The sequence below is a fragment of the Lissotriton helveticus genome, chromosome 10 (genome assembly GCF_964261635.1).
Source record: "Lissotriton helveticus chromosome 10, aLisHel1.1, whole genome shotgun sequence".
NCBI classification, from domain to species: domain Eukaryota; kingdom Metazoa; phylum Chordata; class Amphibia; order Caudata; family Salamandridae; genus Lissotriton; species Lissotriton helveticus.
In genome coordinates, this window is record NC_136071.1 from 94,029,370 (window position 1) to 94,049,150 (window position 19,781).

The following is a 19,781-nucleotide window of genomic DNA, read 5'->3' on the forward strand; positions in this document are numbered from 1 at the left end:
AACATGTTTGTTTTATTCTATTAGAGAACTCCCATATCTTTTGGGGTTCCCCAACTGATTTTTTACCCAACTGATAGTATATAATGCTTATTTCTAGACGTTTTCACGCAATGTAATGACAGTATAGTCTCTCCTTTATTTCTAAATTAATTGGAGGCGCCTCGCAGGATACCACAAGGTTTATGATTGGTTAAAACGGAGCTAGCGGGAAGACCAATACGGGGTAGTATGAGTTCATAAAAGTGATTGGATATAGCAAAATTGTCATTACGGTTGCTTAGTGCCGCCCACCCCGCCCATTAATCCGTGCACACATCGAGATTGGTTTAAACACTGAATTCTGAAACGTGGTAGGTTATTGTCGCTGTCAGTCCGCGAATGTGCGCAATGGGCGTGGTAAACCCGCTTTATATAGCCACACGTGGCGTCTCCATGTTCTTACTAGTTCTATTCCTGGGAAGGAGGAAGTTTGCAGATTGTTGTAGTTGCAACAACTGGTACGTTAAATTGTGTGTATTTATTAAGAAAAAATAGTTAGTCAAAATGTCACCACGACAACTAATTCCAAGGGTGATTGTTTAAAACATGGTATGTTGCAGTTCTGATTTGCTGTGGTCTTTGTAAACTATTACACGCAGTAGTTTCCTGAACGTGTTTATTTTTTTTTTGTTCAAATTATTTTCCTGACTTTCTAAGAAAGTGCGACCGCGATTATTAGGTGTTCATTTTAGCATCTTACGAGTTATGACTTACTTGAGGGTTTGAATTAGTTTTAGTTAGATACATCAATGGATGTTTTATTAAAATATGCGTGTTTAGGTTTAAGACGATAAATGAAACACGCTAAAATAGTGCTCATGTTTACGTTTTTTTTCTTCAAGACCTCTCGGGAACACCACCCTTTTGCCATATTGAAAGATGTCCGACTGTTACCTGCACCAACCGACTCACCGTTGTTTTTACGCATCTGCACACACCATCCTCCTGTCACGGGGGGCTATAGGTAAGTGGTGAATTGATCTTGATATATATATTTGAGATGTGCTGAAATAGTGATGCTACTCGGTGCAAATAAGAACATGTGTATGCTAAAGAGCCAAACGGGCAATTTTTTTGTTGAATGTCAGGTAAAATGTTTTCGTCTCGTGGCCTGTGATGACCCCAAACTTCTGACACCTCGTATGAGTATTGATAAATCAATACCTGATTTCTTTTTTCTTTGGGCTGAGGCTACGTCTATTAGGATTGGTGGTGAAATAGGAGACTATGGTTAAAGATAATTAAAACCGATATTTATTCCCTGATTTGGTTAAACATGAGCGCTGTTCTGATTGATCAGGATGAGTGGTGGCACGGTTCCTTTCTGTTTTCAATTTGAGGCAAACTGTAGACTTCTTGGCCAGTCGTTCAAACTGTTTTCACGAAACAGAGCTAACTAAGGTCCTCTAAAGTTTTCAAAAGCATAACGGGTTATAGTAGGCAACACAATTACGTTCTGACATACTTAAGGTTAGTTATGAGCTCTATTAAGGGGTGTTAACCACGATTTTAGCAGTGATGTTCTTTGTAACCTGCTCAATAGTGTGATCAGCTAGTTATTTTTCTGCATGCAAATTAAATAATTTAATATTTGGTGTTTACTTCTGCATTTGTTTGATTTGAGGTTCATTTCAGAAGTTTCTGCAACCTAGTAATTCGGTGAGGTTCTGCAAATGCGATGAAGTCAAAAGAATGTGCAGTTCGTCCTAGATGGGGACTCCATTCACAGCACAATTGCAGATGTTCAGTCTGGTGAGTTACTCTTCCTCCGTCATACTATATTTCTCTGTGCGGTGTGTTAAGCACGTTCTTTTGGGTCTTATTTATCGTAACGCATATCCTAGCATTTTTCTTTTAAACTAGGAATGACTTCCGCGGACTATACCTGTGCTTTTATGAAAAACGGACTTTACGTTAATTCTCATCACTGGACCGATATTATTTTGGCAGTGGGTTTTGCGAAAAATGCGTTTTTTCTTAGTATGTTACTTAATTTTCACCGGGAAACGGCTTTTACAACGAAGCCGTTTCCACGAAATCTTTAACCACGCATGCAGTACAACGCATGCGTGGTTACAACTAATGCCTTTACCACGCATGCCTTTACTACGATGTTTGTAGTAAAGGCATATGTGGTAAAAGAAAAAAAAAAGGGGGGGATTGGGGGGGTCTCCCCCCCCCCAAATAAAACAACTCACCATAAGTCACGTCGGCATCGGAGTCGATTAAGAGAAATCGGTAAAAATATGCCGTTTTCTCTTCACGACGTATGACGTCACCACGCAAATAGTCGGTGAAAGGTTTATGCGTGCTAAACGAATTCCATTGTAACGCATGCGTGGTAAAGGCATGCGTTGCAATGGAATTCGTTGTATCATCATATATTCATTTTCACCATGTTACTTTTCTTCAGTAAAGGACCCTAGTGCGTACTAAATGTTTATCTCACTGAGCCATATAGTCTAGTGATGGTCAAACTAAGTCTTAGTTTGAACATCACTAGGTGTAGACTTAGTCTAGTGATGGTCAGATTGCCTTAGTACTGTGCCTGAATCACGATGACTCTTGTCTGGTACACATTTGCTAGGTCAATTTGTACACCGCTCAAGATCAGGCACATCTTTTATAGTCCATCTCTTCATTTGAGCCAAACTGGAGAAGAGTTAAAATGTGTGATAACCTAAAACTACTTTAGCACAACTGGAAAAAGGAAGGCACTTTAGTAACTTAAAAAAAGATAATGTGGGTGGATTATGTGAACCTTAAACTTGTACCAATGCGGAACGTTTCCTATGCACAACTACACATGCCCTGAAGATGGAACAAGTACAGGTTGGTTGTGGCTTGCTGGATGTGAATAAAAGTTAGTTTATTTGGATTGTAATCTGTTACTTTAATGGTGACCCAACAGGGATACCTGTGGGAGGTTGCTCGGTCCTAGTGGCTTATGGGAGCATAGGCCTTTGGCCCATGACGTACAGTCTTCCATGCTGTTGGAGAACAAGTTTTGCTTGCAGTCTTCAGGTTGCTGAGCTCCATCCTGTATATTCCTAAGACTTCTCAGAGTCCTTTGGACAATGACTGAGGAGACAAACCATGCAGGGTACACAATGTAGCGTGTGGATGTGTTGTAACATAGCCCTTTGCTACTGGGGCAGGTCAAATATTTCGATTGTGAAACCTTTTAGCTGTATTAATAGTGGTCTTTTTTCTTTAGCTTAACAATCTACATTTATGGGTAAATTCGAGGGATAATCCTGTTCCGGTCTGATGTACTATGTGCTTATGAGTGTGCTCAGATGGGATGGATGTCGTTTAGTAATTTTGTATCTGTAGACTACACAGCACCAAGCTTTCAGTTGACAAGTGCTGTTGTATGTGGTGCTTGCTGTCAGAGGGTTTGCTTCATAGCCTAGGGTTCTGATTGGCAGTGAGGACTAGGGTTTTGCTTGGGCTTGGGCTTTGGCTGTTATGGCTAGGATTTGTTAGAATAGGGCCAGGTACACAGTTGACTCGCGAATTTAGGGTTCTGTTAGTTAGGGCTGGGGTTCAGGGCATCTGTGGCGAAGAGTGGCCAAGGGCAGTTGCCTGTTTGGGCAGCATCTCCAGCCCTAGGTCAGACTCAATTTTCACTTAAGGAGCTACCACATTAAGCATTCATCTGCCTACATCCAAACACAATATCCGCAAAGGCATTCTACTCCTGTACCACAAACAAACCTCATAGAGATGTCTGTGTATTGAACCACTTCAGAACACCACAAACTGCATCTACACCAACTATGGCACCTGCATTCTCACACAAACACAACTGTCCTAAGCCACTAACAAATCACCAACACAACTCCACAACCTTAATGCATCCAGACATACACTCCCTGTTCAAACAAACCACCAGCTCTATCCTCTACCTAACAGATCCCCTTTTATCATGACTAAACCTATTATCTGCCTTCATCACCCCATCCACATGTACCCAGCGCCTCCTTTTTACCAGTGACACAACCTTTACCTGTATTACGCCCCTCTGTCTGGGGAGTTGGGAGTGTGGTAGGCAAAATACTATTGGGCCTGTTGTGATTCTAAATATCCCTGGTGTGTAAGGGTAGTTTTGAGTTAATTGCCCCAACATGCCTGCCCTCTGAAGGAGATTCCCAAGCGTGTAGTTTGTATAAATTGAACACACCTGGGAGTGACGAATCCAGGCTGACTGACAATAAACGAATACATGCCTTTGGCTTAAATTGGATGAATGCCAGTTTTTCGTACAGGGATTTGACAGCTTCGATGTTCACTTAAGTAATCTCTCACACAGACAGTACTGTTGACTGCTTTTGCATGTCCTTCCTCTATTTGCATGGAAACGCATGTATACCTTCAGTTAGACTTTTTTTTTAAAAACTGTCTAGAGCAAGGTAGTCTCTTATACAGTTTGACTTTAGTTTCTCATCTGTCTTGAAAGTAGTGATCCATTCATGAGATGAACTGATCTTTTGTGCATATTCATCTCTGATTCATAGGCTGAAATTTGGAGAAATGTCAATAATCCATCTGGTGACCATTGAAGGTTCTTTACGCAGAGATGGTATGTCTAATTACTTTAGTTTAAACTTGGTATAAATAGCTAAACTTGTTTTCTGTGTGGATGGGTGTTAGTTTTTACTCTTCACCAGTGCAAATCCTTTTTAACACATGTAATTTACCCCTGTGGGCCCCAGCCGTTCCTGCTTACTTTCCTGAATTAAATATAGTCTCCCTATAGTTGTGCCCCTGTGGTCTGGTTTTAATGCCTCTGTATTCTAAAGTCCGTGAACACGCAAGTCTGCCTGCTTAAAAGTCACTCTTCAGTGCTCAATGTAGGTGTGATCGGGTCCCCACATGCTTGACCTTTCCCTGTTTCCAGGCTTTGCTCCATCTGTCTCTGCTTCTTGTCAGTGTCTTGCAGTCCATATGAAATGCTTCGGGTCCAAATGTGTCAGAATTGTTTGCGTATGGCACATATTGCAGGCTTGTTCAGAAATCAAATGTGTGGGTGGAGAGCAGTGTTTCGTGCAGCCGGTGATAACAAACTTTCTGACGCCTCGTATGAGTATTGTTCAAACAATACCTGATTTTTATTCTGGGCTGAGGCTGCATTTCTGGCTGGGTGGATTTGGGTGCTGGGGGTACTAATGGGTGAGCAGTGATTAGTGGAATACACTTAACGTTTCACTTTTTCCACAGTGAGTTTAGTCTGATGCTGACCAGCGTGGCTATTGGCGGACCTCTAATCTCAAAAGGTGAGTACAGTTTTGAGGCAGGGTGAGAAATTGCTTTGCAGCCTGTGATGAACCCAACATTTCTGACACCTCGTATGAGTATTGGCTAACAATACCTGATTTCTTGCTCTGGGCTGAGGCCATCTACATGTGGACATTAGTGAGTGATCACTGCACTTAAACTCCCTCTAATGTAACCATTTTCCTTTTACTTTAGTGTGCTCCTGCTGCTCCTCTGGTTGAAGCCCATCACACGAAGGTGAGTGAAGATGTGTAATGGGGTGAATTGCTTGCTGGCCTGTGATGATCCCAAACTTTCTGACACCTCGTATGAGTATTGTTCAAGCAGTACCATGATTTTTTTTCTGGGCTGAGGCCAGTGGTGTGGAATTTAATGAAATATCTAGTCCCTGAGACGGGTAGCTTTATAAATCTTTTCCTGTACAAAATTCACTTGTCCTTTTAGTGCCATGTGGTGCACTGTTAAATAATGGCAGCACTCCTTATACAACAGCTCGGATAATAGCCTCTGGTTATGTCCGGCTCATAGTCTAGAAGCTTTTGAATGCTAGTGATTTCCTTATTTTGCCTCTTTTCTGCAACTTTACCCATTCATCCTTTCATTCACCCACTGATATCCAGCATTTCACCTTTACATTGACTTCCATTCTTTCATCAGCCATTCACTGTTCTGTTTGTCCATCCATATCCAGATCTATCCCCAAACATAGCCATTTGTCCATCCTTTTGCTCACCCATTCTACCGCTCCTCAATCAATTTACCCTTTCAACACATCCACCATCCCTGTCACTCATCCATCCTTTCAATCATCCATCTAGCAAGCCACTTACACTCACTTATCTATCCACCCTTTCACCCACACATCATCCTTTCACTCACTCACCCTTACACGTTAATTATGGGCCTTTGTCTGCAGACTGAAGAGGGTCAAGAGCTTCACCCCGCTATAGCTGCTAAAGCAAGTGGGTCATCACTCCCCTGGCCAAACCTATCCTTCCAGCTCCAACTCAATCGTTCAAACTCATCCATCCCTCCTCCCTTCCACTCATCCATCCTTTCGCTCACCCATCCATCCAACCTTCCACTCATCCCTCCATCCACCCTGTCACTGAACTATTGACCCATCAATCTATCCATCCTGCCACCCACTAAATCATCCATCCATTCAACCATCCATCCTTTCACCCCATCTACTTTCACCCCATCCATTAATTCATCCGTGCACGAATCCTTTTACTCATTCGTCTATGTATATATCATCCACCCTTTCATGTCAATTATGAACCCTTGTCTGGACCTGCAGAAAGAACTGGCCCATTAAGAACTCCACAGCAGCTGCTACAGTGGAATGTTGAGGTGCCCCTGGTGCATGCACAAAGTGAGACTAGAGGCTCAGTGAAAGGAGGAATGAAGGCGTGCCTGAGGATTGCATGAATTCCCCATTCGGGAAACTAATTGGCTTTAATGTAAGCCCTGGATGAGGTCAGATGTGAGGCCAAGGGGAGCGGGTCAGGACAGTGAGAGGGGGCAGCAGAAGGAGTTGGGGTGCGGTTAGCAAGTACAGGAAAAGCAAAGTGCAAAGGAGGGTTGTGCAGGGGCTGCATGAGAAGGGAAAGCATGGACTTTACTGTAGGCCCCCCTCGGGTGAGGAGGCATCTGGGGCCGTTTTGAAGCTCAAGGGTGAAGCGCAGAATAAAAGGCAGGGGGGGGGGTCACAAGGTTAAAGTCAGAGCAGTAGCCAAGAGGCCCTTAAGGCAGCCTCTTGCATTCCAGTGATGGGTGTACTAGAGTTGCAGAAGCTCCATGTTCGTCTCGTGCTCAAAGAATGAAAGGACCTGGGGTGGGCCTGGAAGCCACAAGATCCTCTGGGAGAAAGCAAACCCTCTTACCTGACAGTGCTGTGGATGTTTTATACAGAGCTGCAACTTTGAGCTCAGTCGTGGTGTTCTGCTCTTGAGAAGTTAAAGTGCAGGCCCCAGCTTTTGCATTGACCCTTTCAGAGCCCCTCAGTTACTGGCTGTGACCAAAAGGTTTGGACTGCTTTGTATCTGATTCCCCTAAGACTGTCTACTTGTCCTATGGGCAAATTGGAAATTAAAACCGCTTGCCCCTGTAAGAAATCTAGATGTGTCGGGAGATAGAAATTCCACACACTGAGGGCTGAGACCACATTATTGGCTTGGACGAGTAGAGTACTGAGGGGGTACTGATGTGTGAGCCGGGAATGCTGGAATACATTTAACATTTTGTTTGTTTTTCCCACAGTGACTGATGCCGACCAGCGTGGCTGGTGGAAGACCGCTAATTTTACATGGTGAGTACAGTTTTGAGGCAGGGTGGGTTAAAGTGCTGTGTAGCCTGTGATGAACCCAACATTTCTGACACCTCGTATGAGTATTGTTCAAACAATACCTGATTTTTATTCTGGGCTGAGGCTTCATTACTGGCTGGGCGGATTTGGGTGTTGGGGGTACTAATGGGTGAGCAGTGATTAGTGGAATACACTTAACGTTTCACTTTTTCCACAGTGAGTTTAGTCTGATGCTGACCGGCGTGGCTATTGGCGAACTGCTAACCTCAAAAGGTGAGTAAAGTTTTGAGGCAGGATAAGTAAAATTGCTTTGCAGCCTGTGATGAACCCAATATTTCTGACACCTCGTATGAGTATTGGCTAACAATACCTGATTTCTTGCTCTGGGCTGAGGCCATCTACATGTGGAGATTAGGGAGTGATCACTTTGCACTAACTCCATGAAATGTAACCAATTTCATTTTACTTCTCTAGTGTGCTCCTGCTGCTCCTCTGGTTGTTGAAACCCATCAGATAAAGGTGAGTGAAGCTGTGTATTGGGGTGAATTGTTTTGCAGCCTGTGATGAACCCAACATTTCTGACACCTCGTATGAGTATTGGCTAACAATACCTGATTTTTTGCTCTGGGCTGAGGCAGCAATATAGTAATGATTGGAGATTACTGTGTGAGCCATCACATACATATTTTTTATTGTTGAATTGTCTCGGATGGGCCTGTTATGCTTAGCTGAATCAACACTCACCCGGAGTTGCAAAAGCAGCTCAATGTGTTAACAAGGCTAATGTACTTTGTGAAGTATTAAAGGATGGTCGGTTGAGCCTTCATATTTGAGCCATTTCTCTTCAAAGCTCTGGAGAGATCAAAGTTATTGAGGGGCGGGTGACAAACTAGTATTTGCGTGTGGACGTACTGTTTTAAGTGAAAATGGCCTAATAAAGCGAGGTTAGCTGGGTTCTATACTGTTAATGCTTCATTGCAGTTCAGTACATCAGCCATTGAAATGGTAGAGGTCTGGGAGCTAGAATTTTTAGGGTTCTGAAGTTGTACTGGGCTTAAAGGGTATAATGCGGGAGGGGGTTGGTCCAGAGCTAATCTATAGGGAGGTGAAGTTGGTGATGCAGTGTTTGAGTAGTCCAGTGTATTTTGTGGAATTCGAAGTTGTGATGAGACCTTGAGGATTAGAATATTTAGGTGTACTTGAGTAATTTTCGTTCACTACCAGTGTGTTGGGGGTTGAGTATATAACTGGGACTACTACATATTTCCTGTACTATGGCTGCATTGATATCCTGAGCCAGTAGTGATGGCCTAAATCTGAAGTTGCATGTTTCTCTTGAGGCTCTCGGTACTAACAATCCTAATGTATCTGATAAGTAGTTACTCCAAGTCTCAGTCTAGAGTTTGCACAATAGTGTATTCTCAAACAGGAAGTTGACCCTATTAAAGATCTTGTGCATATATTTGGTGTCCAGGGCAGTTATGTGAGAATGTTGTGGAAGGTGGTAGTAACAGACTGATTCAGCAGTTTATATATTGATGGTGACTTGGTTTAGTGAGAACTGATGTCAGTAAGGGGTGCAACTAGTGGGATAAATGAGTGGCATTCTGATTTAATTGCAGCTTCCTATTCTGGGTGGGTTCTTTCTGAGAAGTCTCTTGTGGCCACACACTAACTTGTTTTTTCTCCATTTTAGGAAGAAAATGAAAAGTGCCAATGCAGCATGTATTAACGGATAGGTCTACTGCTGGAAGACTACATACTGTGCATAAAGTTGTCAACTGTGTTGCAATAGGTGGTTCATATTAGGATGGCCTTATTGTACAAAATTGTCATTTATAAAGATTCTTGCTCATTCTCTATGAAAGTGCACAGTGCTTGGATTGAAGTTTGTGATAGTTCTCGTTCGCTCACCAATGGAAATGGCGCTGCATAATGAATTTGCAAATTGTCTGAAGATGCTGTTGTGATGTCTACTCTAGTGTCATTCAACATAATAAAAGATCCCCATATTTTGTTTACAGCTGTCTCTTATTCGAAATGGTAATCCATAGTTAATGACTTTCTTTGCATGGAATTTCAGGAGCACAATGTCCGTTAACATTTCCCTGCCACGGACAAACAGTGGAATGCATATCCACCTGAGTAGTAAAAGGTTTGGTGTTTACATAGAGCCAATGATTATTACTTTCGTGGACCTCTGTTGAAATTGCATTGTTAGAACAGCTGAAATTCTTCCAAGAACTGGAACGTGGGGTACCATTATGTGCATCCAATGTAAAAGGGTAGGTATAAGCCACAGCTCTGGCAACTACAGAGAACTGGGCAGAAATAACTAGAGTACAGTTCCCTAAGAGTAACTCTGCATTGGTATCCTTTATTGAGGTTAAAGGCTTGCTACGAATGGCTTGTGGGATACTCCTACTGTTGGGAAGTACCTCCAGTACTAAAATGTGATGACTAACATGTTTAACAATTTAGCGTCTGTCGTAATTTGACTTTTGGACTGACTGTTGGGGTGAGGCATACCTGTCTGCATAGGTTAGCCGAGTTAAGCAGTTTAGTGTCGATAATTAACTGCAAGCTGTTTTGTCGCTGTAGTGTCCCGCGGTCCCATGAGTGAGCTTTCAGCACTGAGATACTGGATTCCCACTGCATTTATAAAGGTTCAACCTTTGATTCCCACAACTTCTCTTTAAATGCTTCTTGGGGGGGGGGGGGTCTATTCGGTCACCGGCATCTTCCCATCCCTTCATGACTGCTGTTACTTGTATGTTGAGTGCTATCGCCACTATCCCCTGCTTCCATCTGTTAATTCTGATAATCACGCTTCAGTTTTTCTCTTGCTTGTGTTGTATAGTGGCGCAAGCACCTGTGCATCTTTTTGCATCCTTATGCTACAAAAATTACTATTGGTAAATGTTGGGTGATTTGGCGATCATGTAATTCTTCATTTTACTATAGTAATGCAAGTCTTGGATATCAGCTGAAGATTCAAGCATGCCTGTTTAACTGATTTATTCTACTCATCTGATCAGTGAATACATACGCTCCTAGGATTAATTGGCAATAATAATTAGGTACATTTCTCAGGATGCCTCAACTGTAGTCCTTGGACACTTCAAGGCACTAATTTATGTGATGGTGTTTAGTTTTAGACACCCTAATGATTGTACATCTTTGGGCCAAATACCTCGTGTGGGTAATACTTGTACTCTGGGCCAGTCCATTGGTTGCCTTTTTTTTGTCAATCTAATATGCGTGTTTCTTCAGTTACTTCTGTCCCTTTATTGTTTTGTCCTACCCGTGCAGCATAGCTGCCTTGCCCTGTGTTGACTTCTCCATCGCCTCTCCTGCCCCTCGTTTTCCCCCAAATTTGAAGTCTGGCAGCTGCAATTTGCTGTTGGACTACTTCATTACCAAAAGTCTTCTGCACACATACACTTTTTTTTATTGCTCCAATATTGGCATCTGCCAACTTGGAACCATACATTCAAAAACAGTAAAAGGCAGCTACTTCATGCTGTATGCATGGGTAGAGATTCATGTACATTTTATCACTGAGTGGGTCGCCACTGTGCCACTTTTGCCAATGCTGCATGGCACCCACAAAAGGCGCATTGTTTTGCCATTAGCAAGTGCCGGCAAAGCCAATAGATCTGCGAGACCTAGTGTCATACGTTCCATGGGTATTGGCTGGCTGTGTGCCTGGTTTACCCTGAGCCAACCAAGTCCACCCACCTGCCTGGAAAGCCTGCTATTGGCTGACTAACTTCACAGGCTTCCCTGTGGTGGCCCCCTTGAACAGCCAGCTTAAATTCCCCACCCAAAACACCAGTTACTGTCAATTTTGAATGAGCTACTGTAGTTAAGAGACATTCATAGCTGAACACATGGCAACCTCTACCTGATTTCACCACTGAAATGTGGTCCTGGTAGCCACCGTGGTTAGTGGATTTTAGGCTTAGTTGATAGTCAATAGCCTTGTGTTTAAATGTATAATACCTTTCAAAAGTCTGTCATGGAATTGACAATTTACTGTGTTAATTCTTCTGCAGGCTGCATTTTCATTTTCTTGCCACAAGGTTTGTGGCTGGCCTGCCTTCTAATTTGACCTCCAACTCATCTGCAGGACCTTTGGCTAGCTGCTGTTTCCATACCAGTGTAATTGCCCCCACCTAGGCTGTCTAGCTGAAGGACAGGTGGTCTTCCTATTGGCTTTCTCAGGAGGAGCCTGAGAGCAGAAACTCTTGAACCTTTAAGGTAAACTTGCACCGTAAGTGGTAGATTGTGAATATAGGTGATTAATTCCAAAGCTGGAAAAATCTCTGGTAACCCCAACAAATCTGAAAGTTGTGTAGTCACTGTTTTCAGGAAAAAAATGCCACCCAACTTTTAGACTTTACCTACTTTTTCCACAAGCTGTTATCAAATACTATGATGCTACCATGTGATGGCCATTGCCCTTAATGGTCTACCTTACGTTTGCAGATAACCCCCCAACTTGTCCGTGTTATTCATTTAACTTCCCATTAAGGATCAGACCCAGGTCGACGTCTTTACAGATTGGTGTTCCACCTTTAGACTATTTCACTTCGATTAGGTCATTTCCTAACATACTTGCTGCCTGAAGAATCCTCAAAGGATTGGGGACGAAAATGTCTTGTGTTTACTGTGGAATAAAGGTAAAGGATTTTGCCTTTAAGAATCATTTGGAGATTTACTTTGTTTTGATTCAAGCAAGATCTATTGTTTTAGGATCTATTCCTATTAGGCCCTATTAAAATGCAGGTTACCACAGTCATCCTCTGCTCCACAAACACCATCAGAGACCCTCTGCTTACCTCTCCCATACATCCACTGCCAGGGCTTGTGCAATTCCTATCTTTACCTATGCCAATGCCTCAACCTCCAGTGGAAGACCACCCTTCCACAGATGAAGGCAGCGAAGAAGGGGAACTTGATGAGACCGCATCCCTCTCCAATGGATGGGAGGAGTACCAAATTCAGACACCGTCCCCATACTACTCTCATGCTTGTAGATTCCCCACCGTAGGACATGTGGATTTCATACAGTTGTGGAAAGAGGCCAAACGGTTGTAGGTTCTCATGGTCACTAATTCTTTTTTGCTGGGATTTTAAGAAACAAAGCAAGAATCCAATCTGTGTTATACCTATTGTCGACTTCATATGGGAAGAAGGCCTCCAGGTCATGAAGACTCCAGCTTCTATACAAGCAGTACTCCCTATACTGGCGAAAAAGTGCAAAGCACCTGATAATTCTCTGGCCTGCCTCATCGGGCAACCAAAGCCAGACTGTCTCGCAGGCAGACCAATGCCGTTCAAGGAATCCTTTAACACTCCTCCAGATAAAGTTTTCATACCATAGGGAAGAGATTCTCCATCATGGTGTCTACTACAGTCTGGGCTGGTAACTCCCTGGCAATCCAAGGAAGGTACGACTGCCAAATGGGGTCAGATGTATCACTTGCCTGAGCATACAAGATTGGAGGCAACACAAATTCTGCAGGAGGCAGAGGGGATTTTAGCTGAGATAATTGACTGCAATAGGTGTATCATGCACAGGTTTTCGGCAGCTAGCTGGGGCTGCAGTTCTTAGGTGCCAGGGATGGCTAAAAGCAACTTCCTTCAGTCAGGTGCAGACAAACATTGACCTGCCTTATGATTAGGAATCACTAATTGGTGAACATGTTGATGACTTGCTTCAAACCATTAACACAACAAAGGGGCTGCTATCACATACTGAAGCAGTTTCCTGAACTGTTTTCCTCTGACCCTAGGTCTGAACATGGTGAACTAATGATGTGGACACAGGGCTTAAATGTTCAGAATAACATGTTAATATTGTCTTACCAGGTCAAGGCTGAGGTTTCCAAAATGTTGGCCATGGGTATGACGGAGCCCTCCAGTCGTCCATGGGCCAGCCCAGTGACCCTAAAGTGTGTGTTGAATTAGTGTACCCAATTGGAAATGGCTAACTTACCTGTAAGTCTCTAGTAAATGGTACCCTGGCATCCAGGATTTGTAAGCTAGAAGGGCACCCCAAGGTTTGTAGCACTGGTTGTGCCACCCTGGAGGTCTCCCCCAAGTAAAACAAGCCCACCGCTGCTTGCCTGATTTTGCCATTAATGATAAAGTCGCCACTTCCCCTGTACATGTTTGTAATTCACCCCTCTGGGAGGCCCACTGAGCCCTAAAGGAAGGGTGTGACATATGACAGGCAGGACATGTACTAGGGAAACGTGCTAACGACTCTCGAAGTAGAACAATGAAGGATTGCAGGCCAGGGAGGTGTCGCCGCCCCCCCCTGCAGGAAGCCACTTGGGTGTTAGCCCCAAAAGGCAGATTTCAAAGGCCAAGCTGCCATTGAAGGGCAAATGTTTATCAGGAGGGAGGGCTGCCCCCTTGTTGGGATAGACAGGCTGGCACTGGAAGCAGAGAGGGGGATACAATTTGCTAAACCGGTTTCCCCACAGATGTGTAGCTTTGAGGTAGCCACAATCTGGGGAGGGGTGTTATTGAGGTCTAGACACCGACAGAGGGATCTTGGCAATCGGCAGAATGGTGAGTCCTAGGATAGATAGGTGCCACGCTCCAAGGAAAGTGGTCACCAATTGGGAGGGAACATGGTAGTCTGTTGTCTACCAACCACAACCTGCCCAGAGGGCACTGAGCATAAAGAGGGCTCCCAGATCTCCACTGACTTGGAAGGACTGCCCTGCTGCAGTGAGGGACCAGCAAAGAAAGGCTGCACTGGTGATGACTGCACCTGACGGCCAGCAAAGAGGACTGTCTGCCATGTCGTGTTTAAAAAAAAAAAACACAATGGCCCCAGAGCGTTGTCAAGCCAAGAGAACTCCAAGGGCAGCGACTGGCCTCCTGTTCGCAGCATAGAGACACAACAGTTAAAGAAGCCTGCTGGGGCAGAGTGGTAGCACAAAGTCTTCAAGTTACTACCATGCTAGGCGTGCAGCACTAAGGACCATGACCTGACACACCGAGTTGCACCGGAGTTTGCTGAGCCAGGGAATGCTGCCAGAGTTGGAGTTGCTGGCAGTCGCGGGTGGGCACAAGGGGTTGTGTGGGAGGGAGTCTGGTAAATTAAAAAATAATAATTTAGCGTACCTTCCTTTGCACGGGTCCTGTGTCTTCTCGGCTCCTGCTTCCAATAGGAAGCAGGCAACCAAGGTCCCTCCAGACCCTCCCCATAGCCAATCACAACGCTGCAAGCAGCATCGTGATTGGCGGGGCCGCCGCCCAGCCAGGGGCTAATGGGGTGGCCATTTTCTCCATGCAGCCTGCATGGAGTAAAGGCAAGGACGAATGACTGGTTTTGGTGGCCCCAGAGGGCCGACTCAACAATCTTTGCAGCAAACCACTCCTCCCTGCCCTGCTCAAAGAGCAGAGCAGCCCCACCCGCCTGCAATGCAGAAAGGAAACATAAAATGGCAATAACTTTTTGTTGGACTGTGACAACGGGCAACTGGACTTTGGTCAGATCACAGAGGACTTTGCAGGACCCCCTCACCATATTCGTGGACCGAGAAGTTCCTGTAGGAAGATCCCCCCCCCCTAAACTGTGTCCTTGGAGAATCTTAGCATTCATCAGGACCATTCCATAGGAATCCACCTACACCGATAAAGTGCCTGGAACTGCTGAAAGACTGCTTCTTCTGTGAAGGCAACTGTTATTGCGGACCTTACTGCTCCCCATGACTAGTTACCTGTCGGAGTTGGCCCCCTGGACCTCCCCAAAGTACTTCTAAACAACTGCATTTACACAATTACTTATGTTTATCTATCGCTCTCACGCCTATCTATTGCCCTCACTAGCGCTCTTCCTCAATCTATCTAGCGTCCTCCCTCTATCGCCTTCACTCTTATCTATCGCCCTCACGCCTATCTATCGCCCTCACTCTATCTAGTGTCCTCCCTCTATTGCTCTTCCTCTATCTAGCGCCCTCCTTCTTATCCATCGCCGTTACTCTTATCCAACGCCCTCACTCTTATCTATCGCCCTGACGCATATCTATTGCCCTCACTCTATCGCTCTTCCTCAATCTATCTAGCGTCCTCCCTCTATCGCCCTCACGCCTATCTATCGCCCTCACAGGGGTGTGGAATTTAATGAAATATGTACTTGTCCAAGGGACAAGTAGCTTCATAAATCTACTTGTCCTGTAACAAAATCCACTTGTCCCTTTGCTGCCACATAGTGCGCCGTAAAATAATAGCGATTCAGAAAAGGGGGTGGTGATGAACAGAGTGCCTGAATTAAGCAGACCACTCTTACCCAGTCCAAAGATCACTCAGACATGAGTCACTTGCTCACTGCTCCATCAGGATTCAAGCAAGCTGGGCCGACGACGCCTGAAATGGCAGAAACCGGTCCCCGGAAGCTTGTCTCCTTTCTGGTGAAGAATTGGCTTGGTAGTTTGGTCTGCCCTGTTCCCATGATGCACTGGGACAGACTAATTTGCATATAGCCAGGTTCTGAGCTGGGATGGGGCAGTGAGCTAAATAACGGTGATGGATCAAGCCCTGATCTTTGGACTGGGTAAGAGTGGTCTGCTTAATTCAGACACTCTGTTCATCACCACCCCCTTTTCTGAATCGTAAAATAATAGCAGCCATCTCAATATAGAAGAGCTCTGATAGTAGCCTATCTGGTTAATGTCAGGCTAATACTATAAAAGGATTTGACTTTTGGGGGTTTTCACTAGCTTTTCTCTAATCTTTTCCCATACTGAGAAAGGTTGGAAATTTACTACCCCTGACAACAGCAGAAGTAAAGTTTCTTCCAAGGCTGGGAAAATGTGGTTCGAGAAAAAGTTGACTTGTAAACACTCAGATTCCCACTGGGGTACATTCATCTTTGCTCATGCTAAAATGCAATTCGCAAATATTTTCTAGAATTACGGTTTCCTGGCCTACTTAAGGAAATTCATGTGAATTCATGAAAAACGTAAATGTGCATTAATATAAGGACATATATCCTGGGTGCACTTTAGTGACTTTCTTTAACATTTGAGCCCCTAATTCAATCTGAGTTAACCAAGACTTTTTGTTTTTATTTAAATGCTTTCTCATCCTATCTATCGGCTGGCTTCATTGTGTGTGACACCATTCTGCTCTTTTACAAAGTAGTTTTGTTCAGCACCAGGAATTTCTATGGCAATGAGGCCTTTATGAGACCAAATACTGGCTGTCTAGTAAGAACGTGCTGGCGAACAGCACCACACCTACCTGATAATCCCCAGGTAGAGAAAGGAGCATAGTGCAGGCCAAGTGAGTAAGCAGAAAATTGAAATACCCCCCCACTTTGATCCAAAGCTCTTATGCCACCAAGCAAGCGAAAATAGTCACTGGAGTCCTATCTAGAATTGCTCTGTCTCTTCCATCTAAGCATCCATCCATTCATCTTTCACCCACTGATATCCAGCATTTCATCTTTACATGGTCATCCATTCATTCTTTCATCCATTCGCCTTTCACCAATATGTTCGTCCATCTGTTGATTTGTCAGTCCATCCGCTCATCAATATCCAAACCCACCCATCCATCTCCAAACCTAACCATTTCAGCCATCTGTCCATCCTTTCGCTCATCCATACAGTCACCCTTTCCCTCCATCCATCTATCCATCCATCCACTTATCCATCCATCCTTTCACTCATCCATCCACCCTTTCACTCATCCATCCACCCTTCTACCAATCCATCCTTCCACTCATCCATCCTTTCGCTCCCTAATCCATACACCCTGTAACCCATCCATCCATTCAGCTTTTCCTTCATTATAACATCCTTTGTCCATCCACTATCCCCGTCACTCAACCATCCCTGTCACTCATTCATCCATGCATTTAGCCAGCAACACTTACACTCACTCATCCTTTCACCCACACATTCATCCATCCTTTCACTCACACCCACCCTTTCACATTAATTATGAGCCTTTGTCTGTCGAGCTGCAGACAGAAGAGGCCCATCAAGAGCTCCACCTCTACAGTAGCTGCTAAAGTGGGGTGTTCACGAAGCCCCTGTTCATACCTATCCTTCCATCTCCAAACCTATCTATCAAACTCATCCATCCCGCCTTCCTTTCACTCATCGATCCTTTTGCTCATCCATCGATCCTTTCACCCCACACATCCTCCTTTTCGCTCATATTCATCCACCCTTTCACTCATCCCTCCATCCATCCTTTTGCTCATACATCCATCCTCCTTTTCACTCGTATATCCTTCCACCCTTTCACTTCCTCCATTCATGCTTTAGCTCATCCATCCACTCTTTTACCCCATCCATCTTCCATTTCGTTCATATATCCATCCACCCTTTCACTAATCCCTCCATCCACCTTTACACTCAACTATCCACCAATCCATCCACCCTTCTAGCCACCTACCCACCCACCGATTCATCCACCCACCCAGCCATCCATCCATTCATCTACTCTATCTCTCACCCATTAATCCCCCTTTCATTCAGCCATCCATCCTTTCACTCATCCATCCACTTTCACCCCATCCATCCACTCAGCCATCCATCCTTTCACCTTTGCCCATCCATTCTTTCACGCATCCTTCCTTACAACCATCATTTCACTCATTCATTCATGCATCTATCCATCCACCCTTTCACTCCGCCCATTCATCCATGCACCTATCCATCCAACCGTTCACTCATTCATACATGCATCTACCCATCCACCCTTTCACTTATTCATCCATGCATCTATCCATCCACCCTTTAACTCATTCATCCATGCATCTATTCATCCACCTTATCACTGATCCACCACCCCTTTCAAATTCATTATGGGTCTTTGTGTGCAGACCTGCAGACTGAAGAGGCCCATCAAGAACTCCACAGCTGCTGTAGTTGCTATGGCAGTGTGTTCAAAATGCCCCTGGTGCAAAGTGAGATGAGAGGCCTAGTGCAAGGACAGAAATGGGGGTGGCCTTAGGACTGCATGAAAGCCTCATGGAGAAACTTATGAGCTTTAATGTAAGCCCTGAATGACTGAAACAAGAGGCCAAGGGGAGCAGGTCCGGGCTGTCAGAGAGGCCGGTGTTAGCAGGTTTAGGCACTGGGTGAAACATAAAGTGTACAGGAAAGGCAAAGTTCAAAGAAGGGGGGGCACGAGGTGCATGAGAAGGGAAAGCACTGCTCTTGGGGCCATATGAGGCCCAAGAGTGGAGCAGAGATTAAAACGCAGGGGTCATAGAGTTCAAGTCAGAGCAAGGGGCCAAGAGGCAGATAAGGCAGCCTCTTACATGACAGTGCTGTGAGTGTTCTGGAGCTGCAGAAGCACGATGTTTGTCTCATGCTCAAAGAAAATAAAAGGAACAGGGGCGGGCCTGGGGGCCACACAAGCTTATGGAGCTGGCTGCAACTTTGAGCTCTGCTTTATCTCTGTTGTTCTGCTCTGGGGAAATTAAAGTGCAGGCCCCAGCACCATTAAACTGTCTACTTGTCCTTTGGACAAAATGCTAATTAAAACCTCTTGCCCTCCTAAGAAATCTAGATGTCTCGGGCGTTGGGAGATAGGAATTCCCCACCCCTGCCCTCACTATCGCTCTTCCTCAATCTATCTAGCGTCCTCCCTCTATTGCCCTCACGCCATCGCTCTTCCTCTATCTAGTGTCCTCCCTCTATCACCCTCACGCCTATCTATTGCCCTCACGCCATCGCTCTTCCTCTATCTAGTGTCCTCCCTCTATCACCCTCACGCCTATCTATTGCCCTCACGCCATCGCTCTTCATCAATCTATCTAGCGTCCTCCCTCTATCGCCCTCACTCTCTATCTCTCGCGCCCTGTCTCTCTCGCACCCTGTCTCTCTCGCCCTCTCTATCGCATCACCACCACATCACTATGCGCTACCACAGCATCAATCTGTGCAACTATTCAACAACTGGTTCAAATATGTTCTCTCAATGTTTCAAGCTTTATTACAAATGTCACAAAAAGATGTTTATATTTCACTTCTATTCTTGGATTTTCGTCACAATAAAATACACTGAACATAATCTTTACAAAAGTGTAAGCTATTGCCATTATAAATTGCAATAGCTTTTATTTAAGTATTAATTATTTTAAAGAAATGTAAAGCCATTGTTATTT

At 44.6% G+C, this 19,781-nt stretch overlaps 1 long non-coding RNA gene, 7 other non-coding genes and 1 pseudogene across 9 annotated transcripts; all 9 read left to right on the top strand.

Moving 5' to 3' along the window:
- The first annotated feature begins 395 nt into the window (after positions 1-395).
- Positions 396-9,651, top strand: LOC144785957 (uncharacterized). 2 transcript variants are annotated; one of them, XR_013602063.1, is made up of 10 exons: positions 396-497; positions 882-1,003; positions 1,664-1,791; positions 4,560-4,624; positions 5,263-5,318; positions 5,515-5,556; positions 7,585-7,633; positions 7,848-7,903; positions 8,105-8,149; positions 9,327-9,651. It is a non-coding gene; the product is annotated as an uncharacterized LOC144785957 (long non-coding RNA). The 2 variants fall into 2 exon arrangements; XR_013602064.1 differs by having other exon boundaries at positions 1,675-1,791.
- LOC144786339 (small nucleolar RNA SNORD60) lies at positions 1,148-1,233 on the top strand. Its single transcript, XR_013602143.1, has one exon. It is a non-coding gene; the product is annotated as a small nucleolar RNA SNORD60 (small nucleolar RNA).
- On the top strand, positions 2,944-3,150 carry LOC144786314 (small nucleolar RNA SNORA73 family; annotated as a pseudogene).
- Positions 5,093-5,172, top strand: LOC144786337 (small nucleolar RNA SNORD60). The gene has a single exon (XR_013602142.1). It is a non-coding gene; the product is annotated as a small nucleolar RNA SNORD60 (small nucleolar RNA).
- LOC144786341 (small nucleolar RNA SNORD60) lies at positions 5,358-5,440 on the top strand. The gene has a single exon (XR_013602145.1). It is a non-coding gene; the product is annotated as a small nucleolar RNA SNORD60 (small nucleolar RNA).
- Positions 5,593-5,676, top strand: LOC144786336 (small nucleolar RNA SNORD60). The gene has a single exon (XR_013602141.1). It is a non-coding gene; the product is annotated as a small nucleolar RNA SNORD60 (small nucleolar RNA).
- Positions 7,675-7,757, top strand: LOC144786335 (small nucleolar RNA SNORD60). The gene has a single exon (XR_013602140.1). It is a non-coding gene; the product is annotated as a small nucleolar RNA SNORD60 (small nucleolar RNA).
- LOC144786340 (small nucleolar RNA SNORD60) lies at positions 7,945-8,027 on the top strand. The gene has a single exon (XR_013602144.1). It is a non-coding gene; the product is annotated as a small nucleolar RNA SNORD60 (small nucleolar RNA).
- Positions 8,186-8,268, top strand: LOC144786342 (small nucleolar RNA SNORD60). Its single transcript, XR_013602146.1, has one exon. It is a non-coding gene; the product is annotated as a small nucleolar RNA SNORD60 (small nucleolar RNA).
- Positions 9,652-19,781: the final 10,130 nt, after the last annotated feature.